This window comes from Bombus fervidus, chromosome 14 (genome assembly GCF_041682495.2).
Source record: "Bombus fervidus isolate BK054 chromosome 14, iyBomFerv1, whole genome shotgun sequence".
NCBI lineage: Eukaryota > Metazoa > Arthropoda > Insecta > Hymenoptera > Apidae > Bombus > Bombus fervidus.
Window position 1 is genome coordinate 169,582 of NC_091530.1, and position 14,265 is coordinate 183,846.

General features: G+C 38.2%; 1 protein-coding gene across 1 annotated transcript in view; it reads right to left on the reverse strand.

The window, feature by feature from the left end:
• The window catches only part of LOC139993925 (nephrin), a 110,620-nt gene extending 96,737 nt beyond the window's left edge, over positions 1–13,883 (reverse strand). The window contains exon 1 of the mRNA XM_072016097.1: positions 13,657–13,883. The gene's annotated coding sequence lies outside the window, so the exon portion shown is untranslated. The remainder of the gene's footprint in view (positions 1–13,656) is intronic.
• Between the last annotated feature and the right edge of the window lie 382 nt (positions 13,884–14,265).

The following is a 14,265-nucleotide window of genomic DNA, read 5'->3' on the forward strand; positions in this document are numbered from 1 at the left end:
TCAAGTATCAAGATGTTGATGTAAATAGGAGAGGCGGTTTGTCGTTGATATGGTAATGGTAGCTAAGGTCTCTCTCGCCGTATAGTGGTAGTTTAATTAGGAAACACGCGAAAGCAACTGCCGGACGTTTACACGGTTTTGAGATCGGCAAAGCCGAAAACAATCGTTGCCAATGTCCTTGGAGCCCGCAGGCTTTGCCCGAGAAATTAATCGGACGCCGCTGCACGCCGTGGCGGAGCAAACAGCAAGCTTCGCATTTACTCGCGTCTGCCTGCTTGCCTGCCTGCCTGCCTGCCTGCCTGCCTGCCTGCCCGCCCGCCTGCCAGCCTGCCTGCCCGCCCGCCTGCCAGCCTGCCCCTCCGCCTGGCCGGTCGGGTCCAGTTGCTTGTTTCCTCTATTGCTCCGTCGACGACCACGACAACAATGCACCCTCGACAGCTACCTCTATCAGCACTCTAATTTGCTTCCGAGATACCAATTATCGATTCGTTCGATCAATGAAAACGGCTCGACACTGAATTATCCTGCTACATTACCAGGCTACTATACATTTTTTCAAATACAGCTACCGTGATCCGATCTACAAACTCGTATCCAATACAATAATATCTATTACATCCAGTTATTTGCGTATATTTCATTGGATATTTGTATTCTGAATGTCGCGTGTTTCAACATATTTTCTATTTAGAAGTTTTGATATTATAGCAGGCTTTGATATTATCGATTACCTATCTACTATATATTACATATTGCGTATCTCGTTGAAATTGGAACGTAAAAAATTGAATAATACAAGGCCAACAGACAGTTAAGACAGAAAGTTATGTATACTTTGTAAAATTGATAATATTATTAAAGCATTCGAATAACTTGGATTTCGATGAAAATGTACGTGTTATTCGTACGACGATTAATTTCAATTTTATGAATAGATAGGTTTACAAACTAGAGTAAACGTTGAGTTAATACAACACGCGATTATTCCAAATATTATGTGTATATTTTGTGCATAGTAGGCTTTGCTATTTTTATCAAAAAATTATTATTCTACCATGGATGTTTCTTATTTCATTTTCCCGTGTTCCTTCGTATCGGATTCTTTGTATGTCGCAGGCATGTCGTGCTACAGGCTACGATACGCAAGAAAATATTATTTTTATTTTTACTTTTGTCGTAGCTTTTGCAATTTATTTGTTTCTTTTAACTTTGCATTCTATTCGTACAAACGAAACTACAAACTTTGCTATCTATATATTTCTATATGTTTACCGTAATATATGCTACGTATACGTACATAACATGATTCTGTCGCGACTAAGCGAGAACGCGAACATGACCTTTCAACATGACCTGTTTCGTTGTACAAAGATTAAACGTTATCTAATTAATTTCATTGAAATTTTGAAAGCTGTTTTCACTCCTGGCTATCCTCTGTATCACACCTTTAAATACTTCCTCGATTCGTGTTTCGACACCAACTCTAGAAACAATGCGCTCCAATAACCGAATGTATCGGTATTCCAATCGGGTTTCGAGATACCAATTCGTTTAACTATTCACTTCGGTAAATTGTCGCCCGTCAACCTACGAATTAAAAAGAACACAAAACAATACTTTCAGAGAAGATTCGTGCCACATTGATTATTTATTCACTTTTGTGCTGGAAATTGAGTTTACTATAGTAACGTATAAGTGTAGTAACGTATTGTCGCATAGCTTGATATTGTATTAGTTTGTAGACTTGAACCGTGCTCCGTGACAATCGTACAATTGGAAAAATTGTACCTCGCGTCGTATTAAAATATTTCGATTTTCTATGTTAATAATTTTTCGTTCGTTTACGGCTTACGGTCTAACGCTCTACGATCTATCGTATCGAATTTAAAAGATAAACTTCATAAAAGAGAAATTTGGAAAGATCAAGTTGTTATCGTATAGGAAACACGAGGTTGTCAGTGTTCGACAGTATCGACAGTGACGAAGTACGCCGAGAGAAGTCATTAGGAAAACCTGTACGATGTATCTCGCGTATAGGTTGGTTGAAATCGAATCTCCAAGAATACGAATGGTAATTATTTATAATGTCACAAGTATTCGAATAGTATAAAGGTATTAATTAAGTAGTAATTAAGAATTTGATGGAATTTGAATTTGAAAAACTGATTTAATACCGAATCCTACGCCACGTAGTAACTTGTGTGAGATTATCCGAAGGGTTGCAGATAGAGGTGAGAACGTGAGAACGCTATGAGGGTGGTTTCCTGAATTTTGCATACACTCCACACAAGCAGCTGTATAGGGTATGCAGGCATGCAATGCGGGAATGTTGCATACGACCTTAATTTGGCAAACCGGTCCGCAATCTCACAGTTCCTGTTTCAAATCTACTATTGTCGAAGGTTTACGGTGGTACATCGATCATTATTTAGCGATACGGAGGAACATGGTGTTACCAAAATCATAACCCTCGCTCGGATAACATCGACTTTTTCTTACATACATATTTACTTGTTTCTCAGGTATCCGTTTATCTAATTGTAGCAAATTCAAGTTCCGTTTTTCGAATATAATCTTATTTTGAATTGATCTGAGATTTGTAGCGATTCGAAGCGATTCGAAGCGATTCGAAGCGAAACAAAGATACAGATACGTACATATATGATAAGTTAATTTTATAGAATCTTTACGAACCCCTTCGAATATATTTGTATTTTATATAGAAATTTTTAACGATACGTATCATCGTTGTTAATTATCCAGATAACTTTCCTAATATAAAAACATGTATACATATTCGTTGTCGTTGTAACGGAGGATAACGGAAATAACGATAATTATCTTTGATCGAGTCATCTCCTGCGTCTTGATCTTTTATTAACCGCTTAACTGTCTTCAATCTGTATCCAGATGCAGTCGATGCAAAACTCTATTTCGGTGCGATTGACCTGTATAGTCGTCGTGTGAAATAAAAAATTACCACTTGCTGTAAAAAGTCAAAATTTTAGTAAAAAGGCATCGAGGCTATTCCCCGAATTGTTCTGCGCACCCCTTACTCTATTATTTTTTTGTCAATTTTCAAGTTTTTAAAAAAAAATGTAATCCTTCCTGGTTTTGCTTGGTTTTAGCTACGCACCCCGTAAGGGATTTTTCAAAGCAAACTGCGCAGTTAACAGGTTAAAAACGGCAAGATGAAAATAGGAAAAAGTGATTTGGGAATACATACGTAACATTATTCGATTACAATAATATCCATATATATACATATGTGTGTGTGTGTGTGTGTAGAACGTAGACGGAGCATATAAGAGCAAGAGCAAAGCGTATGTGGAGCGTTTGATCTTGCCGAATGCGTTCTCGGCGGATGACGCCTGCTGGAAGAAAGATGCACTCGGTCTACGGACGTCCGATGGATGCATTGTCGCGAGATCGAATGACAGTCGGCGGTGAATTCGGAGGAACTCGGCTATACAGTTCGCTGGCGATCGGTTCGGTAGATCGTAGACCGTAGATCGTAGTAGATAGACTGTAGAGTCGTAGACGAGCGGATAAAAGAAAGAGATTCTCCTACCTACGTAAAAGTAAACAAATTTTGAATGCATAACTTTGTCGTATCAGCTAGTTTTTAACGACTGCTTGAAAGTTGAAAATCACAAATCGTTGACAGATACTGCGATTTATCGGTTTGTCGGCATTCGAGCGAAGGAGGCAGCGGTAGAAGCAACGGAGGAGACAAAGAACGAAGAACGGATCGGTCGAAGAGAGTTAATTAGTTTTCGCCATAATCTCGATGGCTTTAGACCATACGCGCTGGCTTAACGCACGTTTATTGCATGCAGCTGGAGCTTGCGTGTATTCTCGCGTTCTATCCCTTTTCGCTTCCTGCGGATCTGCACGGACAAGCCCTTTCGCCCGTATCCCCTCTTTCCTGTTTCGCGCAACCAACGAGCTAACTAGAGAATGTCCAGATCTCTCTTTGTTCTCCAATTTCATGATCAACGATCGATACATAATCCGTCTGTCTTGAATAATTCGTGAAATTTATTTTTTAATATTCGTTTGTCGTTATTGCTCTCTGTCTTTGATCGATTACGAATAAAAGGAATATTCAAATTATCGTTCTAAACATTTGTTATACGCTACCGCGTTTTATAGCAGTAACGTCCCAGCTAAAATAATCCCGTACTCGTTTCCACATATAGTATAGGAAATGTTCATTTTAATCGAATATACTTGATCTACCATTCGTTGAAATTTTAAATCTGCGAGAAAATGAGAAAGTGTTGGGTCACGAACTAGACACGATCGAACTACGCGTACCGTGCGATTTCCTCGTCGTTTACCAAGTCGTATGCGATCGAAAAGCGAATAAAGGAAGAAATAGAAACACTCGCGCGTTTATGCACAGTACCGTATACAAAACATAGAAGCGTAAACGAACGTATGGATACAAGCGGAAGAATTTATTAAAAAGTTTTCGTTTTCAAGAAAAAGGGAACTGGATTACTAGGAGAATATTTAAAAAAGTCGGTAATTTAAAACACTACACGAATTTAAATACATCTTCGGAATCGATGAAATAATTCAAGCAAGGATATTACTCGAGAAATATCTGTTATATAATAGCGTTCATGTACAATGTACATAGTGACTGTTGTTCTAAATTAAGAAATTAATTGTAAGAAATTAATCGAACGCCTAGTAGAGTAAACCGCGGATTTTACCACGCATGACAAATAATAATATTTTATTACGAAGAATCAAATTCAATAGAGAAAATGGTACACGATTATTTAGGAAGCTGCCGCCATCTTGGGTTTCAACGATTCCTCAATATGATTTTAATTGTCGGGAAAACACGATTCTGTACAACTTTTCCCCATACACGTAACTGCCGTTTCAACTTTTTCGACAGTACAGACGGTTGTCGGACTGTCTGCCAAACCTGACTCTTATCCTTTCTTTATATAAACTGGTACGTATAGAAGAAGATTGGACGAGGTTGAGCGTATTTCGTGGGTCCTTCGGATTACGCAACCGTGTACAACTCCGTATTGAAAACATGATTACCATTGATCATGTGGGTTAGTCTTTTAAATCCGGCCGCCGCGACGTTATATAAAAATATAATTACAATTCGTATTGATTTTATTACTATCGTTTGAAATTGAACAAATTTCAGCCACGATATCGAAGGATATAATTATTCGATCGTGAAAATTGTACCGTCGTTGAAACAGATTTTCCAAGATATCTTCTGCAGCCTCGCATACACGGTTGAATATAAGCGAATGTCACGGAAAGATAACCTATAGTTTATATACACGCGCTCTGATTTACCCATAGTACTGCGTTTTACTCGGGATGCTGGAATACGCGTACCATCGTTTTTTCTACCGCCGGATCCGTGGTTCCGCGTTGACGATTCTATATAGAGAAGTAGCGAGGTATACGCGGCGTTGCAGTCGCGAGACCATTGGGGACCGTTGGGGGGACCGTTGGGCTCCGTTGGCTCGTGACGCGGCATAATTTACGCCGTACCTCGATCTTTTTCGCTATCTCGCTTTCTACAATCAGAGACGATGAAATGCAGGGAGCCTTGCGTTTTCGTACGAAACAGGCGTATACGATAATCCATTGGTCGGTACAGGATTAAACAAACGCTTTCGAGCGATGATCGTTGGTTAGCGAGAGCAGGCGAAAAATGGCCCTTCGCGAGGCTGCAGTCCGTGCAAAAATGGCTACACAAAGTAGATTAGACCAAAGTGCTGCCGTTTCAGGAGTAGGCTAAATTTCTCTTACAGGCTGCCGTACAAGACATTGGTAAAAAAGAGGTGGTTTTTCGAAGTTACAGATGTTCTACTAGTTTATTACGATGATAAATTTTAGATCTATAAATTAAAATGAGATAGATTTTAGATTTTTAGCTATTTTCGTTCAAACTAAAGTTAATATATGTACGTGGTAAACGTACGGTTTTTTTCCGGTGTTTGAATTGGACGGAACAGTACCGAACCTAATCCCCGTTACAGTTCGTCCTGTTGTTAATTGTCACGAAACACGGTAAAAAAGGTAAAGGGGTTGCAATAAACCTATATCGAACGCCAACTAATAAGATATATTATTGGAATATTGGCAATTTTCATTGCTACGAATAATTGAGGTATTCGCGTGATTGTCTTCTATGAGCTTACATTTGGTAAAAATATCTGATCTACTTGTAAAATTTGTAAAACTGTCGGAAATATAGATTTAGCATTTGCCGAATATTAGAAATTTATAGCAGAAATTATTTAAAAAATACAAATGAACTGCCTGTCAAATTAATAAAGAAACGGCGTATATCGATGGAGAAATGCCTGGAAAAGAAATAAAATTTCAATTTCTTCGATTCCAATTTCTCCGATATTTGAATATAGGAATGTTCCTTTCTCATCGTTTATATCGTTTGGATAGCTTTTTAATAAATAAATTGTTTCAAATTTATAAATTGAAAAATCTTGCGAGCGCAGCAATTCTAAAATTGATGATATTTATAAATCTGGAATAATAAAATAACAATAAGACCGGTCAATCGTTGGATTAATACGCTGGATAAAGTTATTCCAAAAGATATTTCATCGCTCTATTTAAGGAAATCACGTACGCGCGCTTCCGATAATATGTAGCTTTTTATTTTTAGTAGGACATCGTAACGTTTATGTAACGCGTGTTTGTTATTCGTATTTTCTCAAACTGTAGAAGGTAGAAATTATATTTATACGAGTAACTAAGCGATTCTTCTGTCGCTTCTTTTTACGTCAAACAAACCAAAGTCCTGCGTCATCGATATTCAGGATTGCCGTTTCGATCTTCTCTTCAGGTCTCGTAAATCACAACCGAAATTTTCCTGCGATCCAAGTTTACAACGCGACGCAACAACGACACGACAACTAATATGAATTGAGATACATTGTTTCGAACTCTAGTTTTAGTTGCACGGCACAGTTCTCAACAAACAGACGGCGACAGTAAAATATTCCATAATTGATTATGTCGTTGGTCGTTGAAATTCTTGATTTCGTGAAAGTAAAATGCGCAGGGGAGTAACTAGTAGTTGATCTCTGTATTGTCGTATTAACGCAACGGAAGAATAAACGATAATTATTTCAATGAATATTCGATACCGTAGTTACGCGTCACGTTTCGTTTGCTATTTCTACATCTGAAAAAATAAATTATCCATCGATCGAAAACAATGCACGCATTTCTGCTTCGTAGATTGCGCGATAGATCGGCATATCTGATAAAAGGTGGTTTATTATAAGCGATGAAAAGCTTTTGATCAATTTATTAAGAACAAACTAGAGGTAGTCGTGTTACGCGGTTCATAATTTATCTCTGTACCTTCTCAGCGGGTTGCTTTACAACGCCAGTAAGGTAATAGTAACGACGCGCGACATGATTGATACTTGGAGATTTATAAAAAATGGTTCACGCATATACCTGTATATTTATTAAAACTCTGACGGTATTCAAATCTAGCGTCCAAGTCTAGTATCCGAATACTTTTTTAATAACTACCTTTTTTAAATGCATATTCCATTAACTTTAAAGAAAACTATCGCGAAATACACGAGTATTTTGCAAAGCAAAAATTTAGTTTATAAAAGTTTAGTTTATACGTTATATGAATTTTACTCGGATACGATACGTCGTAAAGTCGAGATAATTGTGTCGTGCAAGTACTTGACCGAGTTACTCTTTACGTTGACCGATGACCGATCGAGATATAGCAAACGATGTTTCTCGTTATCAACATCACAGCTTAATCGACGTTGAATATTTTTGAAGGTTTTGCCGGTCGTTAAGCCGTCGAACGAAATATTCGCCCGACAGAGTATGGTTGTTAGCGGACGTTACGAGCAACGATAGGTTGCGTCGGAGGAGTTATCCACCTGTATGGGAACACTGTCAGCATGGTTGTCATCGAGAATCCAATCAAGTAGGTGAGCATAGCGTGCCTCGATGATCTCAATAATAACCGACCGTTTAATTTCGATCAATGATAGATTGCTCGAATCACTGATCTTGAATCACTTGCGCCCACGAGATTCGATTTTGAATGTGTTATCGCGTCCTGTTATCCACAGCTCCGGCATTTAGAAACGATTTTCTGTCGTATTTATCAAAGAGTAAGTTCAATTACGTTAACCTGTAGTAACGAAAACTTTGTTCAAATTTCGGCTGTCCGAATATACTCGTATTTCATACGATATATGGACTAGTTTTAACCGATTGCGATAGTCGTCGTCGTTTTAAGTCGTTTAAGTACGTAGCTTGAAAAATCTAAGTACGAAATTGATTTCTTCGAGCAAATTTCATATCTTCTATCGATTACGACTTACGACGCTCGAATAAAAAGTCCGATTCGGATTCTTCGTAACGAACGGATGTAACTTATCGTATGTATTATATTAATGAGTTGTTGTATTAACACGTGTATATATGTGATAATAACGACAGATTATTTGAAAGATGTGTCTACTTTTCGTCAAATTATTTACATCGCGAGGTACGTACATTTAAAACGCTACGTTCAAAATAAATGAAATGGAAAGCAAATTAAAATTTCACAAAATAGAATACAAAGGTAAAACGCAGGGAAAAGCAAAAGCAAAAAAGTGATATCGGTAAACGGGAGATATTCGGTCAGTCGATCACTCGTGACAGGGCGAGTTTTCAATGTATCATAGGGAAATACAGTGATTCTGAAATCTCGTACACGAGAAGCTTGTACAGGGATCACAGGATTTATCGCTCGTTTAGCGCGTGTTCAAATCGCGCATCTGAGAGATGTGATATCTTTGCTGATGGACCAATCTTCGACCGAATGATGCAACAGCGCAGCAAATGTCTACCATTTGCAGCGCGCGCGTGTGTGCGTGTGATTTCAAAGATAATATCGATGAAAGATAGCGATGCGGGAGGGTAAACACGAGGGCCGGCACGAGAAAGCGAAAAAGGGAAACAGACAGAGAGGAGGAGGAGGAGAGGAAGGTAAGTAGAGGAAGAGAGGTCTAGGTAAGTAGCGCACATTCATCGTCAGTATGGGAGCTTGGCATCGCCTGGCTGAGTAAGTACAGCGGGACTGAAGTGCTTGGCGATGGTCAATCACGAATGACAAGGATAATAAGTCGTACGTTGTCCATCGTTATCCTGATCTGTAAAGCATTTAGGCGTTGAGGATATATCGCGTCAGATCGTCGTCACGCTGTTGCAACAGTTTCTGATTTTCACGTTTTTTATTCCCCCGATATTTTTCCGCATTTTGCAGAATCATGCGTACATCTTTTCGTAAAATCTGCGCTTCGGGTGTACATATCGAGTACGTTTGTATGGACGTATAAGTGTCCATATTACGAGCATCTACATTTGTCACTGCTTAGAAATAATCGTATTTCGAACTGAAAGTGTTCAAAGTTAAGCCACACACGCGTCACATTCTTACGAAATACATAGAATGTCGAGCAAATCGCTGTAAACTGTCCATAAGAAGACAGCCTGTATAAAATCGAAGGAAATTTGCGTTTCTTGCTCTATTTTGTATTATTACTTTATTTTTGATCGTATGGTTGTAAGGTGGTGATCAATCATCGATATGGTACAAATCCGAATCAAGTAGTTTGTCGTAAACTTCTTCAAAGGTATCAAACTCGTCCGATGAGTTCGGCAACTGCTATTACAACTTTTAATATAATTTTGTCACAGTATAGACAAAGTTTTATAACAGCTCTTGGAATTATTTGTTTTGTTCGTGTAATGTCTTGAATTAAAGTAAGAAATGTCGTATGTGCTATTGCGACAAGATCACAAATGACGGAACCAATATGTTTTCACGTAACGTTATTTATTATTACGCATCTGATTTTCCATGATCTGTTGCTACGACAACCGTACATACATATACACCTACTTACGTACTTGTCATCGAGCATTACTTTTATTATTTATTATCCTTTGAAACTATCGATGCACGAAGATTCGAATAAAGTATCCTCTGTTTTACGAGCGTCGTAATCGAGTTTTTATTCACAGAGATGCTTTCGATCGAAGCAAATTCGAACAAGCAAAGTGATATGTATTTAGTATACGTATAACGCTGTTATATGCACGATAAAACTATAATATATATGAACGTAAGAACTATCCGAAACTATTTGAAAATAGCTGCGTAATACTTTACGGCACACAGAATAACACAGTATAATTAAGTCGATAATGCTTCGTCGAATCGAAAGTTGTATCTTTTATCGGCGATATAAAGCGTCTTTTATTGTACACGGCAGTACTATGTCGGGGATAGTAACGTTTCGATTCTGTATATCGACGACTGATGCACGACTTTACACGGTACTTACTTATTTACTTGCCACGTGTATTATCAAACATCGAAACAAGGGGCAAATAAATCGTAGCTTTTGGCGAAATACATGCGTTTAACATCGTGAAAATGAAAAATCAGAGGCCCAAGGGGGATTTCATTGTACCCTGTTGGCAAACTTTCGCAGACTATGAGTACCAAGGAACAGAAAGAAGACCGCCATTAAGTTCAGGAGCGAGAGAATACCCACGGAGGAAAATACCGGCACGACCCTTCTTAGGCATTTTCAATTACGTAAAATTACCTTGGGTTATTAATAATGCTGGCTGATATTTACGTTACCTGGCGCCTCGCCGCCACCACGAACCACGCTATTCTCTCTTAAATATAGTGCCTATGCCGACGGAAGCAAATAAAGCTTATTAGGCAGTCGCGTGCGCTGAAAATATGCACACTATCGTACCAATTTAAATCGACACAGTAGCTCGTGCTTACGCTCGCTTTTTCCAACTTCCAATTCCTACCATTCCACTGAAACAACAACCACGTGTAAACAAAGTATAGGAAGAAGAGTAAATGTAAAATGGTCGTTCAAACAATTTTAGTTAATTTTCCTGTAACTGTACCCAAATACTTGGCTTTTATCCCTCTTTGCATTACTTTGCATTACCAGATGTAGACCGATAAAGATGTCCATTAAATTTACGATTAACTTAGTAATAGAACGTGTCGCGATGTAAATCGTGTCGATCGAAGTATTACTTTGAGGTCTGTTTAAATTGGTACGTAGAAACTTTCCATACGTGTATAGGTTGTGAGGAGATTTCAATCCCCCATTGTTCAACTATGACGCGGTATTCGTCAATTTCACATGTTCGAAAAAAAAAAAAAAAAAAAAAAGAAAGAAAGAAAAAAGAAAAGAACAGAATAGAAATGGGAATTATAGATGTCTTTCGTATGATAACCTATTGAAATTAAGATAACGCATCGTGTGTTGCAACAATAAATAAGAAAGACATTTTCTTTTTCCTACGATACAATGTTTCTCTTATTCGCCATACCTACGTGCTTTACCTTTCATTTATATCGTCTTATTAATATATACATAATTTACACTAGCCTGGATCTTTTAATATCGATAATTGAACGCTCGCGTCCTCGTATTTGCTCCTTAAAATATATCGATACGAATTGATTTTCATTCAACCAGACACGTTTTGATAACTGAATTTGGTCGTGAGTGGTATATGACAAATATGGCGTACAATACAGCAGGAAGGTTTTTCCATCATAAACCGGTCAGCGTGTATTCATTGTCGATACATGTATGTTCTCACCGAGGGGTTAATCGTGTATCGTTCGTGTGTATTATAATGTAATTATTTATAACTCGATAAATATTAATAACTTCGCGTTTAAAATTATAATATTACACACACACGCACACATGTATATATATGTGTGCTCGAAATATTATACGGCGCTAGTATAAAGGCTTTGCGAATGGATTATCTTTGTAGCAGTTTTATCTAGGTAGAGAAATCGTTAAAATTCTTTTTACGAGATCTTTAAAAACTTTACGTATTAATCGATATTTTGTCATCGATTAGAGCGTAGTATTTTGTATTTTTAGTGCCTTCCTCTTGATCATGTAAATAAAATGCTTCGGTATTAATCCTTCTGATACTAGTTAACTCGTAGTCTAACACAGGTATACATCTTTTCCGTTATTACCAAACTTATTACCAAAATGGAGAAATGGAAAAGACCAACGTTAGTTTAAAATATCGCACGATCGACCGATCTTTTGACCGTTGTATTATATTGTATTACCCCTTGTAGAATGGCAAGAAGTAATGAACGTAATGAAACTGTGTAGCATGTTCGTAAGTTCGTATTTTCATAAAGAGTGCAGCCATATCTCGTCGTGTATTGTTCGCGGATCAGGTTTCAGTAATACCAGTTAGGATTGAAAATCGGATACTGCTGTCCTTGACCGCGCTACTAATTTCGTTATAATTAGCGTTTTTAAGCGTGTTTCTATAAATATTATATATTAAATTACCGATTCGATTATCCATTTTAATATCACTGTTGTTGAGGTTATTGTATGAACAGAGGAACGCAAACGGTCGCACGTTAGTAGCAGCGTTACCCTCTGACTCAAAGCCCTAAAGCCATCGTCGCCTGTCTACAGTTTATGGTCTGCCTTCGTCCCAGTCTATCGTCTATACGCTGTCGATGGCTTCGGTGCTTGAGAACATTAAAAAGACCAAACGTAGAGTTTTCTTAGAACAACTGTTCACCACTTCAACGACTGTCTTTGATACACGTGTATCGTCGTAAGTTGCTTGAGCAAACTACGTAATTATAATATATGTGCAATACGAATAGTATCAACGATATCGACGAATCGAACATATAAAAAAAGGATGATATTATTTATGCCATAACGTAAAGAGCGAAATGTATTTTAAGAAAATTTATTACGATGAGACACGATGAGACACGATATGATCGATAATCGTATTTATGAGAGAGGTTTGGAACAGGATGGGTATACTCGCATACATATATACGTAGGCTGAACATATATATGGCTGAAATGATGTCTGAAAGAGTTTGGCAGTGAAGCCAGCTTGGCCACGTTCTCCCGATATTTCTACAACGTAAAACGGAGAATGCAGATTACGCTGCTAGAATGGAATAACATGGTAGAAAATGCCGAGGATGATGCATGCGCCAACTGGTGCTGCTATACAGATGAGAAACAGTGTCTTACGAGCAACTTATGGCGTTCTTTTCGTCCTCGTACATTTACGACACCTCGACGAATGCATTTGCTCTTCTTTTTGCTTTCTCTCGGAACTTTGTACCTGTACGTACGATCAATTGTTGCGTTAAACGAATTCATAAACTTTGCACGAGTTACGTGAATTTGATGTTGTTACTTTGTTGATTTCAGTCCAGTACATATTATATCGTGTTATAAGGGTGAATTGACAAGTTGTAACGTCGTACAGGTACCTAAGTACGTTTAATATGACTCTGTAATATCATTCTATCGTAATTCGGATCGCGATTTATCGAGTTTTTAGAGTGATGCTAGAACGATGCTTAACGCGAATGATCAACACCGGAAATCAGATACAGTTACGCACACACGCACGCCAGATTTCTACGGGCCTCTTTGTTCAGCTTCCCAAAGTCCATTCGCGAAGCATCCATTCTTTTAGACTTTATAAGCCGGAATTTAGAACGTACGGTGTTCAATTTTAATCGCTTTGACTTACCGTTATTTCAATATTCCGCGGGTTTTCTCTCGTACTCGAACGCGGTGAATTTTTCGTTCGGTCTGCATATAATATAGATTGCTTTTCATAAATATAATCAAAAGTATTTCGTTCTATTCTCTTTATTCTCGTTTAGCCAGCCTAAATCAGCATTATGGATTTCCGTCTCCACCGGGGTGTTCCATCAATTTCAAGACGCGTTCCCTGTTCTACCGTAAAAGTCGTTTCTTCCACGCTCCTTGTAATTAAATAAAACAAAACATTAATTTTTAAGCGGTCGACGTCCGTTTACGACTAGGATAAAGATCCAGCGACGCGGAGTTTTTTTAACAATTAAAGTACATTTTCTTCCGTTCCTTAAACTCAGTGTGCTTTGTCATTTTATTGCTTGCGGATCGTTAGACTGATTTTAACGTTAAAACAACTGGCGACATTCGCACGGTACGCAGCTCCCTGTACCGGCTATCTGCGTATGAAACCGGCCTCAGTTGGATACTCGAATGTCGTACGCGCGATCAGCTCAGCATCTGTCGTTACCTACTAAATATATGTTGACGTGACCGGTACGCAAAAGTTGAATTTTTTCCTTTCTTGAAACTTGCCTTCGCC